Source organism: Cynocephalus volans, chromosome 8 (genome assembly GCF_027409185.1).
Source record: "Cynocephalus volans isolate mCynVol1 chromosome 8, mCynVol1.pri, whole genome shotgun sequence".
In the NCBI taxonomy this organism is placed as follows: Eukaryota; Metazoa; Chordata; class Mammalia; order Dermoptera; family Cynocephalidae; genus Cynocephalus; species Cynocephalus volans.
This window is the reverse complement of record NC_084467.1, coordinates 108,307,191-108,318,615: the sequence shown is the minus strand read 5'-3', so window position 1 is coordinate 108,318,615 and position 11,425 is coordinate 108,307,191. Positions and strand designations below refer to the sequence as shown.

The window sequence follows — 11,425 nt, the reverse complement described above, 5'->3', positions numbered from 1 at the left end:
TACATGAAGTCTTTAAAAGGAGGTGATATAGGTTGGTCCTTTAACTCTATCTAGGGAGAAAACTTACAGACAGGGGAGAAAGTTGGTGATGACTTGGTTATGCGCTGGAGTCTGCTCAAGCTGTCTCTTACCGGTTTGCTAGAGATGGTTGCACATCTCTTCTCAACTCCTTGTTCAGTAACATCACATTGGTAGTACGAAATCATCTGTGGTAGGAATATTTGCACCACGAAAATTGCTAAATGTTACATATCAGGGCTTTTTCCCATTAGAGAGATGGTTGTTAATATTTACCAGCATACCACTGCTGATAAAGGAAGTAAAGCACAAATGTAGAGATGGATGGAAATTAGCAACATATATATTATGTTGCTAATTCCATCTAATATATATTAATATATATTGCTAATTTCCATCTTTGCATTTGTGTTCTATATATATATATTATACATATACACACATACTTCAAAAAGTATACTTCAAAAAAATATGAGGATACTTCAAAAGTTCACAGAAAAATGTAATTGAAAGATAATACTGGTCATTGGAATTGGAAGATAATATGAATTTTTTGAAGACCCCTTGGATAGGCCAAGGAAGTTTGACTTCATCTTACAGATACTGAGTTGTTGGTTACATTTTATAGGTTGAGATGTTTTTGGTTACAAGTAATAGAAAGACTAAATTCAAAATGGTTTAAACAATAAGGAAGATCTATTACCTTATATAACAAGAATTTCAAGTAGGACTACTCCAGGGTTGATTACTTCAGTTCACCAAAGACCCAGATTCTTTTAACATTTTTGCTCTGCCATCCTTAGTATGTCAGCTTGTCCTCTGGCCAGCACGGTTCCAAACCCAACAACATTCAGCAGCAGAATAATTTATTCTTTCTTTTTGTCTGTTTGTAAGAGCAAAGAAATCTTTTGCAGATTTCCTTATATCTCACATTGGTCAGAACTCTATCACATGCCTAAACCAAGCACTGGAAGGGGAATGGAGCCCCCTGATCCATTAGCATTTCACCCATATCCCTCTCACTCAGCTTCTACCCCCTCCACTGGAGCTAATCTCCCCTGAAGCCCGTGGCCATATAGAGAAGGATGGCTACTTGAACACAATCAAGTTTCTGTAAGAAAGGAGGAAGAAGGGGGATGGACATTGGTCAAGCAATCAACATGTCTGCTATAGCTTTTGAAAAAAGAGAAAAGATCAATGAAATATTTAAGAAAGCATAATTTAGCAATAGTGTGCAAGCAGATAGAGGGCCTGGGAATAGAGAGACCCAGTTATACTATTATAAGAGTCTGGATGTGAAATGGTTCACAATGGTTCTCAACTGTCAATTGGCTGCCAATGCATTCATTCATTCACCCAATAGATACTTAATGAATGACTGCCATGGATAAGATACTATACTAGGTACTAAACATAAAATGGTGAACTCACCTCATGGAGCTTCAGAATCTAACAGGTGAAGCAAATATCAATCAAATGACCCACCAGTAATTGTAAATTTTTAACCTGGTTAAGTGTTATGAAGGATCCCTGGACGTTTTTTTTCCTGTTTTTTAAACTGAAGTAAAATTCACATACAGTGATCTTAAGTATACAGTTTGATGTACATGTGTAACAGCCACCCTTATCAAGGTATAGAACATTTTTATCATCCCAGAAAGTCTCCTCATGTCCCCTTCTATTCAATCTTTACCTCCCCCCAATAGTTAACCATGGTTCTGATTTCTATCAAGATTACTTTTGCCTGTTCTTGAATTTCACATAAATGGCTCCCCCCCATCCTCTCAACAAATGATTTTGAGATTCATTCATATTGTTCTGTTTAAAGGTAGTTTATTTTTAAAAAGCGTATTCCATTGTATGAACAATGTAAGTGTCCATTTTTCTGTTGGCACATTTGAGATGTTTCCAGTTTGGGCTATTCTGTTATGAACGTTCATGTATAAGTTTTTTGTGGACATATATTTTCATTTCTATTGGGTAAGTTCCTAGGAGTGGAATTGCTGGGTCATAGGTTAGCAATGTGTTTAAGTTTATAAGAGCCCTGGATATTTTAAAAAATATATAGATTCATGGTCTTCAGTCCCAAGAATTCTGAGTTAGTCAGTCTGAGATTTTTAGGCATGTACATACATAGTTTTTAAAATTCCCCAGAACCACAGGTCTAAATTATAGTGGTGGTAGTAGAAAGGAAGTTATTTTGGTTTGATTTTCTTTTCTACCACAAAAGCATATAAATGCAAGTAATTTTTTTATTTTCCTGTGAAATAGCTTTCTCTGGACATTTTTTCGCCACCCTATCCATTAGCCACAGTAGGAAATAGTATCTGTTTAGTTTCTCTGTTGAAATGGAAATCTCTGGTTTTTCTGCTTTTGCTTAAAGCGAAGTAAAAGCTCAGAGAGCTCCTTGAAGCAACCCTTAGAATTGCTATGATGAGCAAACAAAAACTTTGGGATGGAAAAGAACTTTTGTACTGAATAGTACTTGAAGGCATGTGGCCCTGTGTACACTGGCAGGGGTTTCTCTGCTGCTTTTACTTTCTTTCCTTACTTTTCTTCTACCTGGCAGCAAAAAATAATCAGCTGTGTTCTGGCTGCTGCTCACATCTATACCAGTATCAGACAGCTGCTTCTGAGAATCCAACATACTGACAGCCTGAATGGCTGCACATCACTAGCGAAGAGGTCCCTAGTTTCTAGGCAGAGAAACTGACACATAGAAATGGGAAGGGAGTCACTTAATGGATTAGGGGCTGGCTGAGCTGGGACCAGAACCCAGGTGGCCTGGCTTTCAGCCCGGCTGACCACACTGTTACCCACACAGCCTGGGCTGACCAAAGACAAGCAGCCCATTGAACAACTGCACAAACAACAATGAGTGATGGATGGTCAGAGAAAGAAACAGGCACAAAGCAATTGCAACCCCATCACTTCCTGGTCCCTAAATTTCCAGGCAAGACTATAAAGTGTGGTCACTTAAATGGCTTTGACCAGCAACTTGGCCCAGATTTCAAATCAGGAAACTTTTTGTGATTACTGCCAAAAGAAAAAGTCTGCCTTGTACTGAGAGTGGAGAGTGCCTTTGAACTCCATACCTGATCCTGATGAGTGTGTGGTAGTGGAGTAAAGACTAGAAAGACATAGATAACAGATGGGCATAACCTGGTCGTGGAGGGCCTTGGTGAAACAAGACAGCTTTTGGATTTTTGAGGCTTCTCATCTGTGGGCCTGCCCTCCTATCTCGGATTTAGCTAGCAAAGGGAGGGTGTGATCAGTGGAGTTCATTTAGAATCAACTTAGGTGACTAAATCTCGTCCTACTCTCCTCAAATTTAATGCCGAACAGTAGCCAAAATTTGCTTGAAGCCCAGGCCAAATGGCTCTGCTTGCCAACCTGTATTGTAGGTCCTGGGCATGCCCCGTACAAGGCACTCTGACCTGCTTGGCCTTGGTATATTTGGCCCTCGGCCAAGTCCTAAATCTTCCACTCTAAACCCAAGGGTATCTCCAAGAGATATAGTAATCTAGGAAGTTTCCTCTCTTGGGTGTCAGTTTTCTAGTCTGAGCTGGATAATTCTAAAATGTCTGTGCTTTACCTCTCCCCTTTAAAAACTAAGGACTTTAGGAAGTATGAAAGAAAAGAAAAGTTGACTGTAATATTTGTTTTTACATAGGCTTAATGGGTACAATTTAGACAATAAACATTATTTTGAATATGTAAACCAGGTGCCACAATGTTAGGGATCTGAATTAAAATTTAGGATTTCTTTGGTTAGATTATAGCACGGGCTGGCCCTGGTTTATATTTGTCATAAAGAGGTATGTATTAAATGGCTCTTCTTACCTGAAACAGTTCACATTCTTCTAATATTTTCTCATTCATTCAACAAATATGGAAGGTCTAGTATGAGGCAGGGATGGCTTATTCACGTTCTCATTGCCATAGCTCATTATTACTCTCATAGTATATATGTGAGTTCTGCCATATTTTACGAAATTGTACGATCTTTGATGTCTGGGATTATGTCTTGTTGATTCTGTACCTCCAATATTACTGAGCATAGCACCTTGCACATAGTAGGAACTTAAATACTTTAATTGGATTATGCTTTAATGTTGTAAAAGGCATTACAAACAAAAGCGTTACATAACTTTTTTTTCGATTGTGCTAACAATCTAAGGCAAATATGCTAATAGGGTATCATCGCTATACAAGTAAATAAATATTAAGTGTTTATAGAGAAGGGTATCTCACTTCCAGAGTGAAGGAACAAGGGAAATGCATAACTGGGTGGAGACTGGTTTGGAAGAAGCGTTAATTTTCCTCTGGTCAGTCCAGAATGATCGTGTAGAGTAACTAGAATTTCAGTCTTAAAGTATCCCTCTCACCTTTCTAGAGCTACTCCGCCCCTTTCTGCTTCTTCTCAAAGGGATGTAGCCAACCGATTCTACCCCGAAGTCTCGAGTCCACCCTGTACCCCTCCAGCTCCGGCTCAAGAATGCTCCAGACCAGAGGTTTTAGGAAAGCGAGCCAGGAAAACACGGGGTCATGCGCGGGGCAAGAGCCAAATTGGTCGCAGCCAGGGGGAGCGGCGCTAAAAGCGGGGCTGTTATAGGGCGGGGCGGGGCTGCTATGGGGCGGGGCGAGAGGCCCAGGGGCGGCTTGGGTGTCACCACCAACCCGCTCCGGCCGGAAACTGGTTCTTGTTTCCGGCCGACCGGCCGAGAGCCACCGATACCGAACAAGCCGCCGGAGTCGGAGTGGCGACCAGTTGTGGAGCAGGGAAAAAGCCATTAAGGAGACCAGTCCAGACCAGTCCCTTCTGGCTGCAGCTCCAGATCCTGTACGAGCAACAGCCGTGGTCTCAGTCTCCGCCACCGCCTCCGCCTCCATCGTCGTCGGGGGAGGGGCCGGCCGGACCCCGGGGTCACTGCCGAGGAATGAGGAGAGGCGGCCGGGCCCCGCGCTCCGCCCCGGCCTAGGGCCTTGCCCCGGGAGCCGCGAGGGTAACGGAGTCCCCAGCCCTGACACCCTCCCGCGTCCGCTCCCGCCCCTCCCGCCTCTTCAGACTCCCAAACTCTGCTCCTTTGATCTCCACTATCCCCTTTCTCCTTTCTGATTATATTTTATCCGAAGCCATCTCCCCTCGGCACCCCCTTATCGCCCTGACTGCTCCTTGCTTCGTCCCAACCTTTTCCTCTTTACTCCTCCCTTTCACCTGCGTCCCGCGTTCTTCACCCCCCTCCCCCTCTTCCGTTCCTGGCCTCCCTTCTTAAGCTGTGCTGGGCAGTTTGGACGATCCCCCCTTGTCAGCTGGGCTTTTGGGGAGGGACGGTGTAGTTTTGGGGTGGTTAAGATGCAGGTTACTACTCCCATAGTAGGATAAAGTTCATTTTAAAATCTCAATATAAAGTAAAATGAAAAGAAAACAAGTTTGTTCTCCCTATCGATAGTCAAACTGAGGTGCGTCCAGTAATGGAGGAAGGGAGAGAAAAAGACATTGTGTGTGTAGGAGAGATTCTAGGGCAAGCTTATGAACTTAGAAAAAAACTCAAGTTACCATGAGCCGATGGAAACTTTAGAAGCTGATGATGAGTAAGCCGGGGGCTGCGTGATCTCACTCTTCTCATAATTACTAGGTTAACGGTGTGGCTCCGGTCGGGATGGAATGGGATTTGTTTACTGGGCCGGAGTATTTTTAGCTTGTCGGCTCACAGGACCAGCGCTCAGTTTCTCTCCCCCCTCGTGGTAGTCTGTCTTACCTAGGTAGCTTCTTTGGGCACAATACAGATGTAAAAATTTGAAAGCTGAAAGAAGCTGACTGATGAAATTTTATGTAAGAGGTTCCCCCTAAACTTTTCAGGGAGTTTTCTTTTCATGAATGCAAAACCAAGAATTAGCAGAACTTTGACATTTATTTTTTAATTTTATTTTTTATAATTACTAAATGCTTTATTTAGAAAATCAGAGGCTTGTAATTTTTCAGTCTTTGGCTTCACGTACTATATATTAGGAGATCTTTTAGGGGGCTGGATGCCTTTGTCTTTCAGAACTTATTTCAAAGGTAGGAAAAGACAGAGTAGGAGAAGTTCAAGTAGTAAGACTAGTCCAAAACGATAGCTAGTTTCTAAATTATTTTTAAGCGTTTTCTATACTGTATAACTTTATTTTTTATTTTAATTAATTAATTTATTTTTTAAAAGATGACTGGCAAGGGGATCCTAACCCTTGGCTTGATATTGTCAGCACCACGCTCAGCCAGTGAGCAAACCGGCCATCCCTATATAGGATCCGAACCTGTGGTCTTGGTGTTATCAGCACCGCACTCTCCCGAGTGAACCACGGGCCGGCCCTACTGTATAACTTTTCAAAACATTTACAAAATTTCCTTTCTTGTAAATGAGATTGCATTCCTGATGAGACAAAGAAGACTGTAATAGGGGACTTATGCTGGGTGGCTAGAAGAGAATCAGACATGTTGTTAAACATTTGCTGTGCATAATTTACAAATGAATACATTACAGGCAAACAATGAAGAATTAATTATACTCTTTGTCCTCATTGTTTTTCAAGCAGTTCTTATAAAGTTTAGTAACCAACCTGCTGTGCTAATTATTGATATTTTGAAGGCTGAACAAAACTGTAAAATAAACTGATGTTGTTGAATACCAGTCTGTGCTAATTTCTGCTAGCTACTGAGCATGCCTGGCAGCACCTCTCCAACTAAGTGGCCAGTTACTGTGTACTTAGAGATTGCAAATGAATACAAATATTAGCTCATGCTAGGAATAATTGAGAAGGTAAATATGCTGAAAACATATATTCCAAAACCAAAATAGATTTTTTTTTTCTATTTTTCCTCCATTTTGGATTATCAGCACCTTTCTGCCAATACCTATCCATTAACATGAATAATTTAGAATTGAATAATTTAGGATATCTACTTTGGACATTACACATTCAAGCAGGAAGGAAAGATGGGAGGAAAATAGTTTCCAAACTATTACTAATTTTTGTTGTTTTTGCTTGATTTGACTTATCTCTTTCATTTAATACAAAAGTCTCCTTCAGGAAAAAAATGTAAAACTTTGCCAAAGAAAGCGATCTGCTGACTTGTATAAGGCAGGATGGCCAGTAATGAATACTAAATGTTAGTTGACTTTGGTGGTGTTATATCACCAACAACTTGGAAGTTTTCCTGAAGCTTTATTTGCTTAATCTCTTTCTTTTGAGACCCCTGTTGAAAAAAGATTTAATTTTGAGACTAGAATTTTCAGGGCTGGCTGGTTAGCTCAGTTGCTTAGAGCACAGTGGTATAACACCAAGGTCAAGGGTTCGGATTCCTGTCCTGGCAAAGCTGCCAAATCAAACAAAAAATTTCCAGATAAAATCTAATTTTTAAAAATCACATACACCCTCCCAGAGTCTGTTGACTATCAATAATTGTTTTAATCTGTGTGAATTGGTTGGTGCCAATGTTAGTGATGCTCTCTGGGTAAATTCTGTTTGTATTTTGTATCTAGCAACTTTCCCTAGTTGAGTTGTATATTTTATTCTAGGAGGTGGGGATTGAAGGGGTTGAAGAAAGCTAGGAATAAGTAGGGAGCAGCCCAGTAGCTTACAGCTATTCCCAGTTCTCAGAAGGCTTCGTTTGGAATTTTGAGATTCAATATATGTAAGCAAGTGAATTATGATGGAATAATTCAGTATTAAAAATGAGTTTACAGATTGTAATGGGGGCGTTAAGTGCCACTTGTTAAAGTTTTGGAGCCCCTGAATATCTCAGGCATGCTAAGGATGCTGGCAGAGGCCATTATAATTGTGTGTGTGTGTGTATGTGTATTTCTATAGGGGAATATCATTCTCCCTATCCCAAACACTCATTCCACCAATGGGAAAATACTTTGAAATGTGACTTTAGCAATGTCTTTCCTATGGGAACATAGCTGAGTAATAACAGACTGTGGAATCTTCTCAGTAGCCCTTGATAAATTCAGATAATTGAAAATTTGTATAACTGGAAGGTAGATGCAAGGCAGTTTTATCATGAATGCCTGAATTCAGTTGATTTTTTTAATATGATAGAAGGAAGTTGATTTTTATTTTTATTTTTTTAAAAAAAAAGATGACCGGTAAGGGGATCTTAACCCTTGACTTGGTGTTGTCAGCACCATGCTCTCCCAAGTGAGCTAACTGGTCATCCCTATATAGGGATCCGAACCCGTGACCTTGGTGTTATCAGCACACACTCTCCCAAGTGAGCCACGGGCTGCCCCGGAAGTTGATTTTTTAAATAAAAATTCTTAATGAATAATGGTTGAACACTACTGTGGATAAAGCAGTCTCTGAGCTCCAGTGACAAGCTTTGAGGAGATATAAAAGATGTAAAGACAGGTGTCCTTGCCCTTGTGGTGGGGGGGTAGGGGGTAGGTGGTATATAAAGGGAAGGCAGACTATTATTATAAGCTTTAGCATTTAGGAAACAACATAAAACCAAGCTTAATGTGCTATAAATGGAGTATCTAAGAGCTGAGAAAACGAAGTAACAAGATAAGAATCAATGAGAAATTAGGGGAGATTTCTGAATCAATAAATTTTTTTTTTTTTTTTTTTTTTTGTCTTTTTCGTGACCGGTACTCAGCCAGTGAGTACATCGGCCATTCCTATATAGGATCCAAACCCGCAGCGGGAGTGTTGCCGTGCTCCCAGCACCGCACTCCCCTGAGTGTGCCACTGGCTTGGCCCTGAATCAGTAAATTTTGAAATGGACTTGGGAGGCTATGGATAGTCATAAAGATATAAGGGCTATGGAGTTAGATGGACCTTGTTTCAAATCTTGGTTCTACTTTTTACTGTGTGACCTTGGATAGGATACTTTCTATCTTTACAAAATAAGTGTGAGCATTCAAGTAAATGAAATAGTTGCCTTGTGTTAGGAATAAAAGAAAGGATCTTCCAAACAGTATAGAATGTACAGTGTGCAGTGATGGTATGAATGACTAAGTTGTGTGTGTGGTGAGGGGAAATAAATGAGAGTGACCGGAGAGAATGTGGGTTGGTCAAGCCATGGATAGAGCAAGCAGGAGGGTGGAGGGGACCCAGAGGCTGGACTCTGTTATGTGTTTTATAGAAGGGTCAATAGAGTCATTGTAGGTCCTTAAACAAAGGATGGATTTAATGAGACGTATTGAACCCTTTCACCCAGGAACTCAGGGACAAGGAGTCAGGCAGGCACCGGTACATTGTGACTCTTCTGCTTCTGTTTTGTACCAATCTGGCCTAAAGGGCTATAGCCAGGAGGCCAGGAGACACAATATTTCTTATAGAGGTTTTTGTATTTACACACCTTACTATGCTGAGCTCTGCTTGTGCCTGTCTCACGGTGCAACAACCTCTGGGGAAGTCTCAAGACTGTGGCTGGATTCTCCTTGAGCTTATGGTAAGGGCAGCATTATGTTTCAAGTGTACTTAACTTTCACTTATCTCTGCTAATGTAGGGAGCACTGGTATCGGTAATTCAGAATTTAAAGAAATTTCTTGTTCTGAAAATGTATTATTTTTTAAACCAGACTTATTTTAGTCTTTTTTGGGTTGTACTGATGTTGAAAAGAATTTGCTTTTCTAAGCGTGTATTACCTGATGGTGAGGAGAATACACTGATGGTGAAGAACAGTCGATCTTGTATTAAAGATTTGGCTCAGAAATCCATAGAATGAACTATCCATTTGTGCGTAATTAAGACTAGATTATATTGAGTATGTTGATGTAGAACAATTTCTATTCAAAATCTTTGTGGGTTCAGTGTAGCCTCTCAGGGTGTCTGCCTTATGCCTAAGGATGATTGGTAGATGACACATTTGTTCTAACCAGAATCAGTATTCACTCACAATGTTTGAAGGAATCCTACTCCTTATGTTGCATTGTTGAAGATTAAGCTGGCTTTCTCAAGGGACTTGGGCTTTGTAGAGGCTCTTCCAGATATCAGCTTCACTGAAAATCTGCCACATTTTTTTCTCCTGAAGGAAATTTGTTTGAAAATTATGGCCAATTAAAAATTTAAAAAAGGGGCCGTCCTGTGGCTCACTCGGGAGAATGTGGTGCTAACACCAAGGCCATGGGTTTGGATCCCTATACAGGGATGGCCGGTTGGCTCACTTGGGAGAGTGTGGTGCTGACAACACCAAGTCAAGGGTTAAGAGCCCCTTACTGGTCATCTTTAAAAAAAAAAAAAAAGGAATGGGGAGACGTGTCTACATTTAAAAAGTAAACAAAATCACACAGCTTCAGTTGACTTGCTTTCCTTCATCCCTGCCACTCTCCCCTGCTTCCTCATAATTATCACCAAGCTATGTGTTTGTGATGTCAGGAGCACAGGATTATTATTTACTTGTTGAATCAGGAGAGAGTAGTATTTCTGAGCTGGAAATCAGAGGTGGAAAAGGCAGGAATATTATTTTGTACAGCTAGATTAGGACTGCATTTTAGGATTATGAGGGTACTTTAAAAAGTTCATGGAAAGATTCATATTATCTATTTTTCCATGAACTTTTGAAGTACCCTCATATGTCTTATCCCTTTATTTCCTCCTAAGAAATAGATTTGGATAGGAGAAATTACTAAACTTATTTTTAGGGACCCCTTCCCCCCATGAGTTTAGTTTTATGCTAGGTGCAATGGAGGATTAGGAAAAATGACAACTTTGTGCCCTTGAAGAACTTACAGTCCAGTTGGGAGTAAGGGAATAGGAAGGAATGAACACCTATTGAGCCAGACAAAATTCTAATGTGAAAGTATATTATCAATTGCATAGTATAGACTTCATGCCATAGGTACTTTGGGAGAAGAGTACTCAGTTGTGAGTGATGTCATGAAGGAATTATAACTTATTTCAGATCTTAAAAAATAAGTAGAAGTATTTAGTATAAGAGATGAAGAGAAAAATAAATCATTTCATTTGGAGCTGAGAAGGATCAAGCAAAAGCCTGGAAACAGGACCGTACCTGAGATGTTCTTGGGGCAGTAATGAGACTGACCTGAGTATCAGTGAGTAGTAGTGAAATGAAGGTGGGTAGGTTGGTTTGGAGCTTTATTTATAAGGGGTCTTAAAAAGTCAGCTTATAAGTTTATATTTCATTTAGTTTTAGTTTTATTATTTTTATTTGCTTTTTAATTTAATTATTATTTATTTTGGTTTTTACTTGTGGTTGTTTCATTTTTAGGTTTATATTTTAAGTGATAGAAAATAGGGAACCACTGAGGATTTTTTATTAGGGTAGCAACACCTTGACAGTAAGACACAGGTTGGCTTGGAGGGAAAGGAGATTGACACCTGGGGTGTATGAAGTGATGAGGCCTGAGTTAAGCGTTGTGGAGGGTGGGATTAAAGAGAAGAAAGAATGAAAAAGAT

General features: G+C 40.3%; 1 protein-coding gene across 2 annotated transcripts in view; it reads left to right on the top strand.

Annotated features, from left to right (window-relative positions):
• Positions 1 to 4,742: 4,742 nt before the first annotated feature.
• The window catches only part of OTUD7B (OTU deubiquitinase 7B), a 52,778-nt gene continuing 46,095 nt past the window's right edge, over positions 4,743 to 11,425 (top strand). The window contains exon 1 of one of the 2 annotated variants that reach the window (XM_063103916.1): positions 4,743 to 5,024. The gene's annotated coding sequence lies outside the window, so the exon portion shown is untranslated. Of the gene's footprint in view, positions 5,025 to 9,089; positions 9,458 to 11,425 lie in introns of those variants that run through there. The other variant, XM_063103917.1, reaches the window with a different exon arrangement.